The following is a 14,618-nucleotide window of genomic DNA, read 5'->3' on the forward strand; positions in this document are numbered from 1 at the left end:
CGGGCTCGGTTTTTCTTGTATTATTTTTCTTCCCTTGCCTTTGTGTCAAGGTTTTTGTAGGTGATCATCTAATCGAGGTCCACTGTTGCTGCTGTCTGGGTGGACTCCTAGGTGGTATTGGTATGGGGCGGGGAGTTTTGTATGGCCTCTCTCTGATAGGATTTGTGGTCAGTCATCTTCTTTTTATTTCCTTCATTTTCCTTCACATCGAGGCTACTGCAGGAAATCGGGAGATCAAGGTCCATCATTGCTACTATTTGAGTGGATTCCTCGGTGGCCTCGATGTGGGGCAGGGAGGGTTGGGGCTCATTTATAATATAGAGGTTGCGTGGTTGGTCATTTTCCCTTTGTTTCCTTTACATCGAGGCCGCCACAGGCAATTGGTAGATCAAGGTGCATCATTGTTGCTGTCCGGGTGGACTCCTAGGTGGCCCCGATGCAGGGCGTGGAGACCTTTGGAGGCATTTCTAAGGGAGTGGGTGAGTGATCACTCATTTTCTTGTTGGTTGGGGCATGGTTGCAAACTCTGAAGTGGCCTTGGTACATTGTGCTTCCTTCTTGGGATGCAAGAGGTACAAGGCATAAAAGTTTTACATGATATTTTGATATCTCTTTGACTTGATGGGTGTTCAGGTTGGCTCTTGGTAAGAGAGCACCCAAAATTCCCTTTGAAGTGGGAGGGTGCTACCTGGTTGATCCTACCAGTAGTCATATGCTTGTCTCAAAGATTAAGCCATGCATGTCTAAGTATGAACTAATTCACATTGTGAAACTGCAAATGGCTCATTAAAATAGTTATAGTTTTTTTGATGGTAGCATACTACTCGGATAACCCTAGTAATTCTATAGCTAATACATGCACCAAGTCCCGACTCTTTTGAAGGGATGCATTTTTTAGATAAAAGGCTGGCGTGAGCTTGCCCACTTCTTTGGTGAATCATGATAACTCGACAGATCACAGAACCCTTGTGCTAGAGATGCTTCATTCAAATTTCTGCCCTATCAACTTTCGATGGTAGGATAGAGGCCTACCATGGTGGTGACGGGTGATGGAGAATTAGGGTTCAATTCCCGAGAGGGAGCCTGAGAAACGGCTACCACATCCAAGGAAGGTATTAAGTGCACAAATTAACCAATCCTGACATGGGGAGGTAGTGACAATAAATAACAATACTAGGCTCATCGAGTCTGGTAATTGGAATTAGTACAATCTAAATCCCTTAATGAGGATCCATTGGAGGGAAAGTCTGGTGCCAACAGCTGTAGTAATTCTAACACCAATAGCGTATATTTAAGTTGTTTTAGTTAAAAATATCATAGTCGGATCTTGGGACGTAAAGGTCAATCTGACTACTCGACGTGCACCTACCCTTCCATCCCTTTTGTCGGCGGAATGCTCCTAGCCTTAATTGGCTGGGTCGCAGCTCCGACATTGTTACTTTGAAAAAAATTAGAGTGCTCAAAGAAAGCTTATGCTCTGAATACATTAGCATGGAATAATGTGATAGGAGTGTGGTCCTATTATCTTAGCCTTTGGGACTGGAGTAATGATTAATAGGGATTGTCGGGGGCATTTGTATTTCATTGTCAGAGGCAAAATTCTTGGATTTATGAAAGACAGACACTGCGAAATCATTTGCCAAGGATGTTTTCATTAATCTAGAATGAAAGTTGGGGGATTGAAGATGATCAGATACCATCCTAGTCTCAACCATAAATGATGCCAACCAGGGATCGACGAATGTTATTACTCTAAATACTTCGCCAACCACTTTTGAGAAATCAGAGTGTTTGCATTCTGGGGGGGAGTATGGTTGCAAGGCTGAAACATAAAGGAATTGATGGAAGGGCACCACCAGGAGTGGAGCCTGTGGCTTAATTTGACTCAACACGGGGAAACCTACCAGATCCAGACATAGTAAGGATTGACAGATTGAGAGCTCTTTCTTGATTCTATGGGTGGTGGTGCATGGCCATTCTTAGTTGGTGGAGCGATTTGTCTGGTTAATTCTGATAATGAACAAGACCTTAGCCTGCTAACTAGCTACATGGAGGTTTCCCTTTCTCGGCAGCTTCTTATAGGGACTATGTCCATTTAGGCCATGGAAGTTTGAGGCAATAACATGTTTGTGATGCCCTTAGATGTTCTAGGCTGCACGTGCACTACATTGATGCAGCCAATGATTTTTTCTTCCTGGTTCTAGAGGATTGTGAAATCTTCTCAAATTACATCGTGATGGGGATAGACCATTGCAATTATTTGTCTTCAATGAGGAATTCCTAGTAAGTGTGTGTCATCAACTTGTGTTGACTACGTCCCTGCCCTTTGTACACATCATCCATCACTCATACCGATTGAATGATCCAGTGAAGTGTTCGAATTGTGTCGGCGATGGTGGTTTGATGCTGTCGACGTCATGAGAAGTTCATTGAACCTTATCATTTAGAGGAAGGAGAAGTAATAAAAAGCTCACCGCAGGTGAAGCTACAGTAGGATCATTGATAGCAGGGGTTTTCTTTTTTGGTTCGGGTTGGTTGGGTTTTGATTGCAATGTGGGACTGTGTGGTGTGTCTCTAGGGGAGCGGGTTTGGTGTTTGGCGGGAACATTGTTGGTTGCTTGTCTTGAGGTAACGCTTGTTTTTCGTGTGTGTGCTTGTAAGCCATGCTTGTGCTTGTCCCACCCATCCTTTGTTTTTATTCCCCCCAATATGTTCCTATAGGGGGTTCAGAAGCTTGTTTCTTGGGAGCCCTTCCGACGATCTGTTCTTCCGAGCATGGTTGCTGTAGTTGAGGTGCTTGGGAAATACGATGGACAAATTTATACTCATTCGTAGCGTCGGTGCTCGGTATTTTTCTCACTTGAAGGCATGGGCCAAGGATGCGAGCTTCCATAGTTGGTTCTCTCAGAAAGGTGACAGTGGTTGATGTGTTGCTTGGGTGAAATTTTTTGCTGGTGGTTGGGTTGAGGGAGTGGTTGCTCGTGCGCCTGGTAGCTCAAACCTTCCGGGAGGGGAAATGTTTGGGGTGGGGTTAGTATGGGATGGAAGAAGATTGGTTCAACCCATTGGGATGCCCTCGTGGAAGGGTTGGGTGTCCAGGTAATGAAAAACCCCTCCCTTAGTCTGAGCTCCATCAAGATTGCAATTCTCCCTACCAATGGGCATGAGGGTCGCAATCTTATCCTGTGGCTTTTTTGTCGAGGGAATTCCTCATCCTCTCATGAGCCACTCCCCTTCTAAGGAAAAAAGAAGTAGTGGGTTGTGTCTTTGTTCCTTCCTTTGGATTGTGGGTTTTTTGTGGGACTTGGTCATTTCTTTGTTTTGTGGTGTGCACTTTGCGGACGTCCCTCTTTTTAGTGGCCTTGCACCATTGATGTATTTGTGGCATATGGCTTTCTCCAACATTGAGTGTTACCCTGTGACAACTCCTCTTTGGAGTTTGATTCTTAACCCCCGTTGACTTTCTCGCTGGAAAGTTTGTTGGGTTTTTAATACACTGAGGGGTGCAATAGTGGGGTGGGTTTGTTATTAGTGGTCTATTTGTCATTTGAAGCCTTGTTATGGGTTGGGGGGTTGTTTACCTCTCAGTAACATGCTCCAGACACTGGTCTCATCGCAGCCCTTGTATTTTCTAGTTGTTAAGTTTAGGTTGTGATTTATTTGCTTGGTTGTTTGATTGTTGTTTGTTATGTTGTAAGCTAGAAAAGGTGTTGTGCCGTAATGTATGTGGGAGGCTATAAAGAGGTGGGATGCATTTTGATTGGGTGCCTTGTTGGATTTAATTTAAGTTAGAAGACATCTACTCAGCGTGTCGTTGAGCTTCTCTCTTTTCTTGGGATCTCTGTTTCTTTGGTGTTGTTTTCTTCCCTTCTTCCTTTTACCCGTAGCTTTATGGAGAAGAGGTGGGACTGTTGTGGATTGGTGTTCGGGAAGGATGAAAAGCAGTGCGAGTTCCCGGGGTGACCACCCTAGTCCTTCTCAATCGTCGTCCCCTGTAGTTCCCCCATTTTTGTGAAGGCACGAGGTTTTGGAAGCTTCTTCTCTATTTGAGCCTTCCCTGGTGAGCTAGTAGCCACATTTGATATCTCTTGCTTTCACATTATTTTCTTCCCTTCTTGCTTTTGGGCCCTAGGTTTATGGAGAAAAGGTGGGATTATTATGGATTGGTGTTTAGGAAGGATGAAAAGGAGTGCGAGTTCTGGGGGTGGCCACCCTAGTCCTTCTCAATCGTCATCCCTTACAGTTGCCCCCTTTTTGTGAGGGAACAAGGTTTGGGAGACTTGTTCTCTATTTGAGCCTCCCCTTTGAGCCGATAGACACGTTCGATATCTCTCTTTCTTTCATGTTGTTTTCTTCCCTTCGTCCTTTTCACCCTTATATTTATGGAGAAGGATGAAACGCAGTACGGGCTCCCAGGGTGTCCACCCTAGTCCTTCTCGATCATTGGCCCCTGCAGTTCCCCCTTTTTTCCTAGGCATGGGGTTGGGGAAGCTTGTTCTCTATTTGAAGCCTCGGCTTGTGAGCCGGTAGCCATAGTTGATATCCCTTTCTTTCATGTTGTTTTCTTCCCTTCTTCCTTTTGGCCCCTAGCTTTACGGAGAAAAGGTGGGATTGTTGTGGATTGGTGTTCGGGAAGGATGAAATGCAGTGCGAGCTCTTGGGGTGGCCACCCTAGTCCTTCTCGATCATTGTCCCCTTCAATTCCCCCCTTTTTATGAAAGCACAGAGCTCAGGAGGCTTGTGATTTGTTTGAGCCTCCCCTTGTGAGCTGGTAGCCACGTTTGATCTCTATTTCTTTCACCTTGTTTTCTTCCCTTCTTCATTTCAGTCCCTAGCTTTATGGAGAAAAGGGGGAATTGTTTTGGATTGGTGTTCGAGAAGGATTAAAAGCAGTGCGAGCTCCTAGGGTGGCCACCCTAGTCTTTCTTGATTGTTGTTCCATGCATTTCCCCCCTTTTTAATAGGGCGTGGGGCTGGGGTAGATTGTTCTCTATTTGAGCCTCCTCCTATGAGGGGGGTAGACACCTTTGTTTCTCTTTCTTTCATGCATTTTTCTTCCTCTCCTCATTTTGGCCCTTAGCCTTACATTTGTTGTGGGGGGTGCCCCTATTTAGTGTTGTGGCAGATTTTTTGGTAATACGTGGAAACGAATCTCAAAAACAGATATCTTGGTTCTTGTTACGATGAAGAACGTAGTGAAATGTGATACTTAGTGTGAACTGTAGAATCCCATGAATCATCGAGTTTTTGAACGCAATTTGCACCTGAGGCTTCAGTCGAGGGAACATTTGTCTGGGCGTTGCATCCCATTCAAATGCTCTCCCTGCAATATGTTAGGGAGAAACAGGGCTGGTCGTCCATGCCCAATGCAGTGTGGTTGGCTGAGATACCTCAATCGATGTTTCGTGGCATGTGTCAGTGAGTGGTGATCTTGTCCCCTTGGATGGGCAGTCTATGTTAGCTAATGTAGGCTTTTTGTGGCATCACTCAAACTTGCTTTGCTGTCTCTTGTCCTGCCATTGGGTAGGGCAGAATTAGCTCCAACCTTGTGACCTCAGCTCAGACGAGAACACCCACTGAGTTTAAGCATATAATTGAGCGAAGGAAAGAAAACTTAAAAGGATTCCCCTAGTAGCGGCAAGCAAACCGGGAAGAGCCCAACATGAAATTCTGGTGGTAGTGTCACCTGAATTGTAGTAGGTAGAAGCTTCCTCAGTGGTGGACCTCGGCCAAGTCCCTTGGAAGGGGGAACCTGAGAGGGTGACAGCCCCGTCGGGCCGAGACCCTATTGCATCACGAGGCATTGTCAGCGAGTCAGGTTTTTTGTGAATGCAGCCCTAATTGGGTGGTAAATTCCATCCAAGGCTAAATACGGGCGAGAGACCGATAGCGAACAAGTACCACGAGGGAAACATGAAAAGGAATCTAAAAAGAGAGTTAAAGAGTGCTTGAAATTGTCGGGAGGGAAGTGGATGGAGGTTGTCGATGCGTCTTTGTTGGATGTGGAATGGCTCAGGCTAGTCTGCCGCTCGACTTGAGGTGCAAACCAACACAGGTTGCTACATTGTCACAAGCATAGGGGTCATTTTGCCGTTGCAGTGGTCGAGGAACCAAGCATGCACCCTTGTGGCAAGCCGTGTGTACCTGCGTGCTCGTGGTGTTGGTTAGTGGGCTTTCCATTCAACCCATCTTGAAACACGGACCAAGGAGTCTAACATGTGTCCGAGTCGGTGGGTTTGAAAACATGTGAGGTGCAAGGAAGCTGATGGGTGAGATCTCCTCTACGGTGGTGCATCGTCAACTGACCTTTAGATTATATGAAGGGTTCGAGTGTGAGCACACCTGTTGGGACCTGAAAGATGGTGAACTATGCCTAAGTAGGGCGAAGCCAGAGGAAACTCTGGTGGAGGCTCATAGTGATACTAACGTGCAAATCGTTCATCTAACTTGGGTATAGGGGTGAAAGGCTAATCGAACCATCTAGTAGCTAGCTTCCTCTAAAGTTTCCCTCAGGATAGTCGGAGCTCACGCACGAGTTTTATCAAGTAAAGAAAATTATTAGAGGCATCAGGGGTGTAACGCCCTCAAATACTCTCAAACTTTAAATAGGTAAGAGGGTGTGGGTACTCCATTGAGCTACACTGTGGAATCGAGAGCTCCAAGTGGGCTAATTTTGGTAAGAAAAATTGGTGATGTGGGGTGAACTGAAATTCAAGTTACGGTGCCAAATTGCATGCTAACCTAGATCCCACAAAGGGTGTTGGTTGATTAAGACAACAAGATGATGGTCATGGAAGTCAAAATCTGCTAAGGAGTGTGTAACAACTCACCTGCTCCTATGCTCGACCATTGGAGCAATTTCCTTGCTCTGAGGACCGATAAGTAGGAGGACGTGGGGGTTGTTGAGAAACCTCGGGCGTGAGCTTGGGTGGATAGGCCCCCAGTGCAGATCTTGGTGGTGGTAGCAAATATTCAAATGAGAACTTTGAAGACTGAAGTGGGGAAAGGTTTCATGTGAACAACACTTGCACATGGGTTAGTCAAACCTAAGAGATGGGGAAGCCTTGTATAAAGGGTGCACTTTGCATGAGATTTGAGAGGGAATCAGGTTAATATTCACAAACTAGGACATGGTGGCAGGTGACAACTTTAGGAAATATGGATACATTATCGGGGGTCCCAGGAAGATTTATCTTTTCTTCTTAACAGCTTGCCCACCGTGGAATCAGTTCACCCAGAGATAGGGTCCAACACCTAGAAGAGCACCACACACCTTGTGGTGTCCGGTGCACCCACAACAACCCTTGAAAATTTGGAGGACCGAGTACAATTCATGCCCAGTCGTACTCATAACCACAGCATGTCTCCAAGGTGAACAACCTCTAGTCAATAGAACAATGTAGGTAAGGGAAGTTGGCAAAATAGATCTGTAACTTTGGGAAAAGGATTGGCTCTGAGGGCTGGGCTTAGGAGTCTATGCCCTCAACTCGTGGTCTGTTGGTAGTCTGCTCGAGCTGTTCTCACAACAAGGGTAGGTAGCTGCGTGCCGATTGGGCTATGGGTGTAGAATGCCTCCTTTCAGGGACATTTCCCTATGCATTGAACAGTCAACTCAGAACTGGTACAAAAAAGGGGAATCTAATAGTTTAATTAAAACAATGCGTTGCGATGGTCCTTATAGCTGCTGATGCAATGTGATTTTTACCCAGTGCTCTAAATGTCAAAGTGAAGAAATTGAACCAAGCATGGGTAAATAGTGGGAGTAACTATGACTCTCTTAAGGTAGCCAAATGCCTCGTCATCTAATTAGTGATGTGCATGAATGGATTAACAAGATTCCCACTATCCCTATCTACTATCTGGCGAAACCACTATCAAGGGAACAGCCTTGGCAGAATCATTAGTGAAAGAAAACCCTGTTGAGCTTGACTCTAGTCCGACTTTGTGAAATGACGTGAAATGTGTAGAATAAGTGGGAGCTGTTTTCAGTGAAAGTGAAATAACACTACATTTAACATTACTTTACTTATTTAGTGGGGCAGAGATGGGGCATTGCCCCTATTTTTGGCTATAAGGCATGTTTCGGTGGGTCGCTCTAGGTGGAAGACATTGTCAGGTGGGGAGTTTGGCTAGGGCAACACATTTTTTAAAAGATAACGTAGGTGTCCTAAGATGAGCTCAACGAGAAAAAAAATCTTGTGTGGAACAAAAGCGTAAAAGCTCATTTGATTTTGATTTTCAGTAAGAATACAAACTGTGAAAGCGTGGCCTATCGATCCTTTAGATTTTCAGAATTTGAAGCTAGAGGTCTAAGAAAAGTTACCACAGGGATAACTAGCTTGTGGCATCCAAGCATTCATAGCGACGTTGCTTGTTGATCCTTCAATGTCGGCTCTTCCTATCATTATGAAGCAGAATTCACCAAGTGTTGGATTGTTCAGCCACTAATAGGAAACGTGAGCTGGGTTTAGACTATTGTGAGACAGGTTAGTTTTACAATATTGATGAACTGCACTGCAATAGTAATTCGACATAGTACGAGAGGAATCGTTGATAAGGTGTGTGGGGTGCGGAGCTGCCTGATCCCTCCTCCTATTTGGATATGTTCTTTTATTGTTGTTGTCCGGGTGGACTACTAGGTGGCCTCGGTGCGTGGCAGGGAGGGTCAGGGAGCATTTCTAAGAGAGGTTGTGGGTGTGGTTGGTATTGTTTTATTTCGTTTCGTTTCCTTTGCGTTGAGGCTATTGCAGGCGATCATGCGATTGAGGTCCATTGTTGCTGCTGTTCGGGTGGACTTCTAGGTGGTCTCCATATGAGGAGGGGAGGGTTGGGGGGCATTTCTAAGGGAGGTTGTGGGCTCGGTTTGGCTTGTATTATTTCCTTCCCTTGCCTTTGTGTCTAGGCTATTGTAGGTGATCATCTAACCGAGGTCCACTATTTATGCTATCTGAGTGGACTCCTAGGAAGCATCGGTGTGGGGTCGAGAGGTTTCTATGGCCTCTCTATGATAGGATTTGCGGTTGCTCATCCTCTTTTTATTTCCTTCCTTTTCCTTCACATCGAGGCTGCTGTAGTTGATTGGTTAGATTGAGGTCCATCATTACTATTGTCTGGGTGGATTCCTAGGTGGCCTCAGTGTGGGGCGAGGAGGGTTGGGGCTCATTTATAATATAGACGTGGCATGGTTGGTCATTCTCCATTTGTTTCCTTTACATCGAGGTTTCAGCGGGGGATCGGGAGATGGAGGTCCACCATTGCTGCTATCCGGGTGGACTCCTAGGTGGCCTCAGTGCAGGGCCTGCAGGTTTCTGGAGGCATTTCTAAGGGCGTGGTTGCAAACTCCAAAGTGGCCTTGGTGCGTTGTGGCTCAGAAGGTCTACCCATTTGTTCGCCATGTCCTTAGCATGTTGTGTGTGCTTCCTTCTTGGGATGCAAGAGGTACAAGGCATAAAAATTATACATTATATTTTGATATCTCTTTGACTTGATGGCTGTTTAGGTTGGCTCTTAGTAAGAGAGCACCTAGAATGCCCTTTGAAGTGGGAGGGTTCTACCTGGTTGATCCTGCCAGAAGTCATATGTTTGTCTCAAAGATTAAGCCATGCATGTCTATGTATGAACTAATTTAAACTGTGAAACTTCCGATGGCTCATTAAATCAATTATAGTTTTTTTGATGGTACCATACTACTCGGATAACCATAGTAATTCTAGAGCTAATACGTGTACCAATTCCAGAGCTCCCAGGGTGGCCGCCCTAGTCCTTCTCGATCATCAGCCCCTACAGTTCCCCCATTTTTTCTAAGGCACGACGTTGTGGAAGCTTGTTCTCTGTTTGAAGCCTCCCCTTGTGAGCTGATATCCATGGTTGATATCCTTTTCTTTCATGTTGTTTTATTTGCTTCTTCCTTCTGGCCCCTAGCTTTATGGAGAAAAGGTGGGATTGTTGTGGATTCATGTTCGGGAAGGACAAAACTCAATGCAAGCTCCTAGGGTGGCCACCCTAGTCATTCTCGATCGTCGTCCCCTTCAATTCCCCCCTTTTTGCAAAGGCACGAGGCTTGGGAGGCTTGTGCTTTGTTTGAGCCTCCCCTTGTGAGCCGGTAGCCATGTTTGATCTCTATTTCTTTCACCTTGTTTTCTTCCCTTCTTCCTTTTTGTCCCTAGCTTTACGGAGAAAACGGGGAATTGTTGTGGACTGGTGTTCGGGAAGGACTAAAAGAAGTGTGAGCTCCCAGGGTGGAAACCCTATTCCTTCTTGATTTCTGCTCCATGCACTTCCCCCCGTTTTTGCGAGGACGTGGGGCTTGGGGAGATTGTTCTCTATTTGAGCCTCCTCCTATGAGGGGGGTAGAAACCATTGTTTCTCTTTCTTTCATGCATTTTTCTTCCTTTTCTCCTTTTGGCCCTTAGACTTACATTTGTTATGGGGAGTGCCCCTATTCAGTGTTATGGTGGATTTTTTGGTAATATGTGGAAACGACTCTCAGCAACGGATATCTCAGTTCTTGTTATGATGAAGAACGTAGAGAAATGTGATACTTAATGTGAACTACAGAATCCCATGAATCATTGAGTTTTTGAATGCAATTTGTGGCCAAGGCCTCAGTCGAGGGAAAATCTATCTGGGCATCACATCCCATTCAAATGTGCTCCCTGCAATATGTTAAGGAGTAGCAGAGGTGGTCGTCCATGCCCAATGCAGTGTGGTTGGCTAAAATACCTCAAGCAATGTTTCGTGGCATGTGTTGGAGAGCGGTGATCTTGTCCCCTTGAATGGGCAGTTGGCATTAGCTGATGCAGGCTTTGTGTGGCATCACTCAAACTTTCTTTGCTCTCTCTTGTCCTCCCATCGGGTAGGGTAGATTTAGTTCCAACTTTGCAACCTCAGCTCTAGCAAGAATACCTACTGAGTTTAAGCATATAATAAGCGGAGGAAAGGAAACTTACAAGGATTCCCCTAGTAGTGGCGAGCGAACTAGGAAGAGCCTAGCATGAAAATCGGGTGGTAGCATCACCTAAATTGTAGTAGGTAGAAGCGTCCTCACCAGTGGACCTGGGCCAAGTCCCTTGGAAGGGGGTGCTTGAGAGGGTGACAGCCCCGTCGAGCCGAGACCCTGCCGCATCATGAGGCGTTATCGAGGAGTCGGGTTGTTTGTGAATGCAACCCTAATTGGGTGGTAAATTCTATCCAAGGCTAAATATGGGCAAGAGACTGATAGCAAACAAGTAGCACAAGGGAATGATGAAAAGGAATTTGAAAAGAGTGTTAAAGAGTGCTTGAAATTGTCAGGAGGGAAGTGGATGGAGGTTGTCGATGCATCTCGGTTGGCTGTGGAACGACTCAGGCTGGTCTACTGCTCAACTTGAGGTGCGAACCAACACGGGCTGTTGCATCGTCACAAGCACAGGTCGATTACTGCCTGTCAGTTTGCTATTGTGGTGGTCAAGGAATGAAGCATGCACCCTTCTGGCGAGCCATGTGCACCTGCATGCTTATGGTATTGGTTGGCGACTATCCATTCAACCCGTCTTGAAACACAGACCAAGGAGTCTAACATGTGTGCGAGTCAATGGGTTTGAAAACATGCGAGGTGTAAGGAAGCTAACGGGTGAGATCCCCTCTATGGGGGGGTGTATCGTTGACTGAACTTGAGCTTATGTGAAGGGTTCGAGTGCGAGAACACCTGTTGGGACCCAAAAGATGGTGAACTATGCCTGAGCAGGGCAAAGCTAGAGGAAATTCTAGTGGAGGTTCATAGCGATACTGACGTGCAAATCGTTCGTCTGACTTGGATATAGAGGTGAAAGACTATTTGAACCATCTAGTAGCTAGTTTCCTCTGAAGTTTCCCTCAGGATAGCTCAAGCTCACATGCAAGTTTTATCGGGTAAGGAAAATGATTAGGGGCATCAGGGTCATAACAACCTCGACCTATTCTGAAACTTTAAACAGGTAAGAGGGTGTGGCTGCTCCATTGAACCACGCCGTGGAATCGAGAGCTCCAAGTGGGCCATTTTTGGTAAGAAGAACTAGCGATGCAGGATGAACCAAAATTTGAGTTACGGTGCCAAATTGCACACTAACCTAGATCCCACAAAGGGTGTTGGTTGATTAAGACAAGAAGACAGTGGTCATGCAAGTCGAAATCTACTAAGGAGTGTCTAACAACTCACATGCCGAATCAACTAGCCCTGAAAATGGATGGCGCTGAAGCGTGCAACCTATACTCGACCGTCGGAGCAATTGCCTAGCTCTGATGAGTAGGAGGACGTGGAGGTCGTTGAGAAACTTCGGGCATGAGCTTGGGTGGATCAGACCCCGGTGCAAATCTTGGTGGTAGTAGCAAATATTCAAATGAGAACATTGAAGACTGAAGTGGGGAAAGGTTCCATGTGAACAACACTTGTACATGAGTTAGTCGATCCTAAGATATGGGGAAGCCTTGTATCAAGGGTGCACTCTACATGAGCATCGAAAGGGAATCAGGTTAATATTCCTGAATCGAGACATGGCGGTGAGCGGCAACATTAGGAAATCTAGAGACGTCGTCGAGGGCCCCGAGAAGAGTTATCTTTTCTTTTTAACAGATTTCCCACCCTAGAATTGGTTCACCTGGAGATAGGGTCCAGTAGCTAGAAGAGCATCACACGTCTTGCAGTGTCTGGTGTGCCCTCAACGGCCCTTGAAAATCTGGAGGAATAAGTACTGTTCATGCCCAATTGTACTCATAACCGCATCAGGTCTCCAAGGTGAACAACCTCTGTTCAACAGAACAATGTAGGTAAGGGAAGTCGGAAAAAAGATCCATAAATTTTGGAAAAGGATTGGCTCTAAGGGCTGGGCCTAAGGGTCTGCACCCTCAACTCATGGGTTGTTGGTAGTCTACCCGAGCTGCTCTCGCGGCGAGGATGGGTAGTCACATCCTTCTTGGGCTATGGGCGTAGAATTCTGTCTGCCGAGGGATTTTCCCTAGGCGTCGAACAATCGACTCTGAACTAGTACGAACAAGGGGAATCCAACTTTTAATTAAAATAAAGCATTGCGATGGTCCCTGCAGATGCTAACGCAATGTGATTTCTTCCCAGTGCTCTGAATGTCAAAGTGAAGATATTCAACCAAGTGCAGGTAAATGACAGGAGTAACTATGACTCTCTTAAGGTAGCGAAATCCCTCGTCATCTAATTAGTGATGCACATGAATTGATTAACGAGATTTCCACTGTGCATATCTACTATCTAGTGAAACCACAGCCAAGGGAACGGGCTTGGCAGAATCAGCGGGGAAAGAAGACCCTGTTGAGCTTGACTCTAGTCTGACTTTGTGAAATGAATTGAGAGGTGTATAATAAGTGGGAGTTGTTTTCGGCGAAAGTGAAATACCACTACTTATAACATTATTTTAATTATTCTGTGGGGCAGAGACAGGGCACTGCCCATGTTTTTCCCCTTAAGGTATGTTTCGGCGGGTCGATCCGGGTGGAAGACATTGTCAGGTGGGGAGTTTTGCTGGGGCAACACATCTGTTAAACGATAATGCAGGTGTCTTAATTTGAGCTCAACGAGAATAGAAATCGCGTGTGTAGCAAAAGGGTAAAATCTTATTTGACTTTGACTTTTAGTACAAATACAAATTTTGAAAGAGTGGCCTACCGATCCTTTAGATTTTTGGAATTTGAAGAAAGAGGTGTCAGAAAAGTTACCATAAGATTAACTAGCTTGTGGAAACCAAGAGTTCATAGTGACGTTGCTTTTTGATCCTTCGATGTCAGCTCTTCCTATCATTGTGAAGCATAATTCACCAAGTGTTGGATTCTTCACCCACCAATAGGGAGCATGAGCTGGGTTTAAACCATCGTGAGACAGGTTAGATTTACCCTACTGATGAACTACACCACAATAGTAATTCAACTTAGTACAAGAGGAACCGTTGATTCACACAATTGGTCATCGCGCTTGGTTGAAAAGCCAGTGGTGCAAAGCCACCGTGTGTCAGATTATGACTGAACGCCTCTAAACCAGAATCCACTATAGAAGTGGTGCATGTCACTCTTGTACTATATCTCGACCCATAGTAGGGGCATCACTTTGTCGCCCCAGGGGTCAGTGTCATTTGCAAACCACGATCGTGAGGAATCTCGGTACAGGTAGCTTTCAAGTTCAATTCCAAATGGTCATTGAGGAGAATCCTTTGTAGACCTCTTAAATACATGACAGGGTATTGTAAGTGGCAGACTCGTCTTTCTACCATGATCCATTAAGATTCAACCCTTGGTCGCCTCGATCTAGAGATTCGCTCTTGCCACAAACCAATCTTGACAACCCTCCCGCTCTCGTGTCTTTGCCTCTTCCTCTAGATGACAATTTTTTATTACTTGGGGGCAGAAAATTTGGGGTTTCCACACCATGACAAAAAAGGTGCTGAAGCCCCGGAAAATTGTGGTTTCCATGTCGTGCTCTGGCACCCAAAATTTTGTGGTTTCCATGTCGCACCCCAGTGCCCAAAATTTGGGGTTTCCACGTTGTGACGAAAATGGCACCCAAGCATGGGAAAAATTGGGGTTTCCATGCTGCGGCTGAGTTCCCAAAATTTGTGGCTTCCACCTGGTGCCTAAAATTT

The 14,618-nt window shown here is 45.7% G+C and overlaps 3 non-coding genes and 2 pseudogenes across 3 annotated transcripts; all 5 read left to right on the top strand.

The window, feature by feature from the left end:
• The first annotated feature begins 685 nt into the window (after positions 1–685).
• On the top strand, positions 686–2,502 carry LOC149191704 (18S ribosomal RNA; annotated as a pseudogene).
• Positions 2,503–5,148: 2,646 nt separating this feature from the next.
• On the top strand, positions 5,149–5,302 carry LOC149191705 (5.8S ribosomal RNA). The gene has a single exon (XR_016255319.1). It is a non-coding gene; the product is annotated as a 5.8S ribosomal RNA (ribosomal RNA).
• Positions 5,303–5,549: 247 nt separating this feature from the next.
• LOC149191706 (25S ribosomal RNA) lies at positions 5,550–8,666 on the top strand (annotated as a pseudogene).
• A 1,814-nt stretch (positions 8,667–10,480) lies between these two features.
• LOC149191707 (5.8S ribosomal RNA) lies at positions 10,481–10,634 on the top strand. The gene has a single exon (XR_016255349.1). It is a non-coding gene; the product is annotated as a 5.8S ribosomal RNA (ribosomal RNA).
• Positions 10,635–10,881: 247 nt separating this feature from the next.
• LOC149191708 (25S ribosomal RNA) lies at positions 10,882–14,287 on the top strand. The gene has a single exon (XR_016255229.1). It is a non-coding gene; the product is annotated as a 25S ribosomal RNA (ribosomal RNA).
• The last annotated feature ends 331 nt before the right edge of the window (positions 14,288–14,618 follow it).

Source organism: Pinus tabuliformis, chromosome 2_2 (assembly GCF_031772625.1).
Source record: "Pinus tabuliformis cultivar Carrire ecotype Pingquan chromosome 2_2, CPIR1, whole genome shotgun sequence".
Taxonomy (NCBI): domain Eukaryota; kingdom Viridiplantae; phylum Streptophyta; class Pinopsida; order Pinales; family Pinaceae; genus Pinus; species Pinus tabuliformis.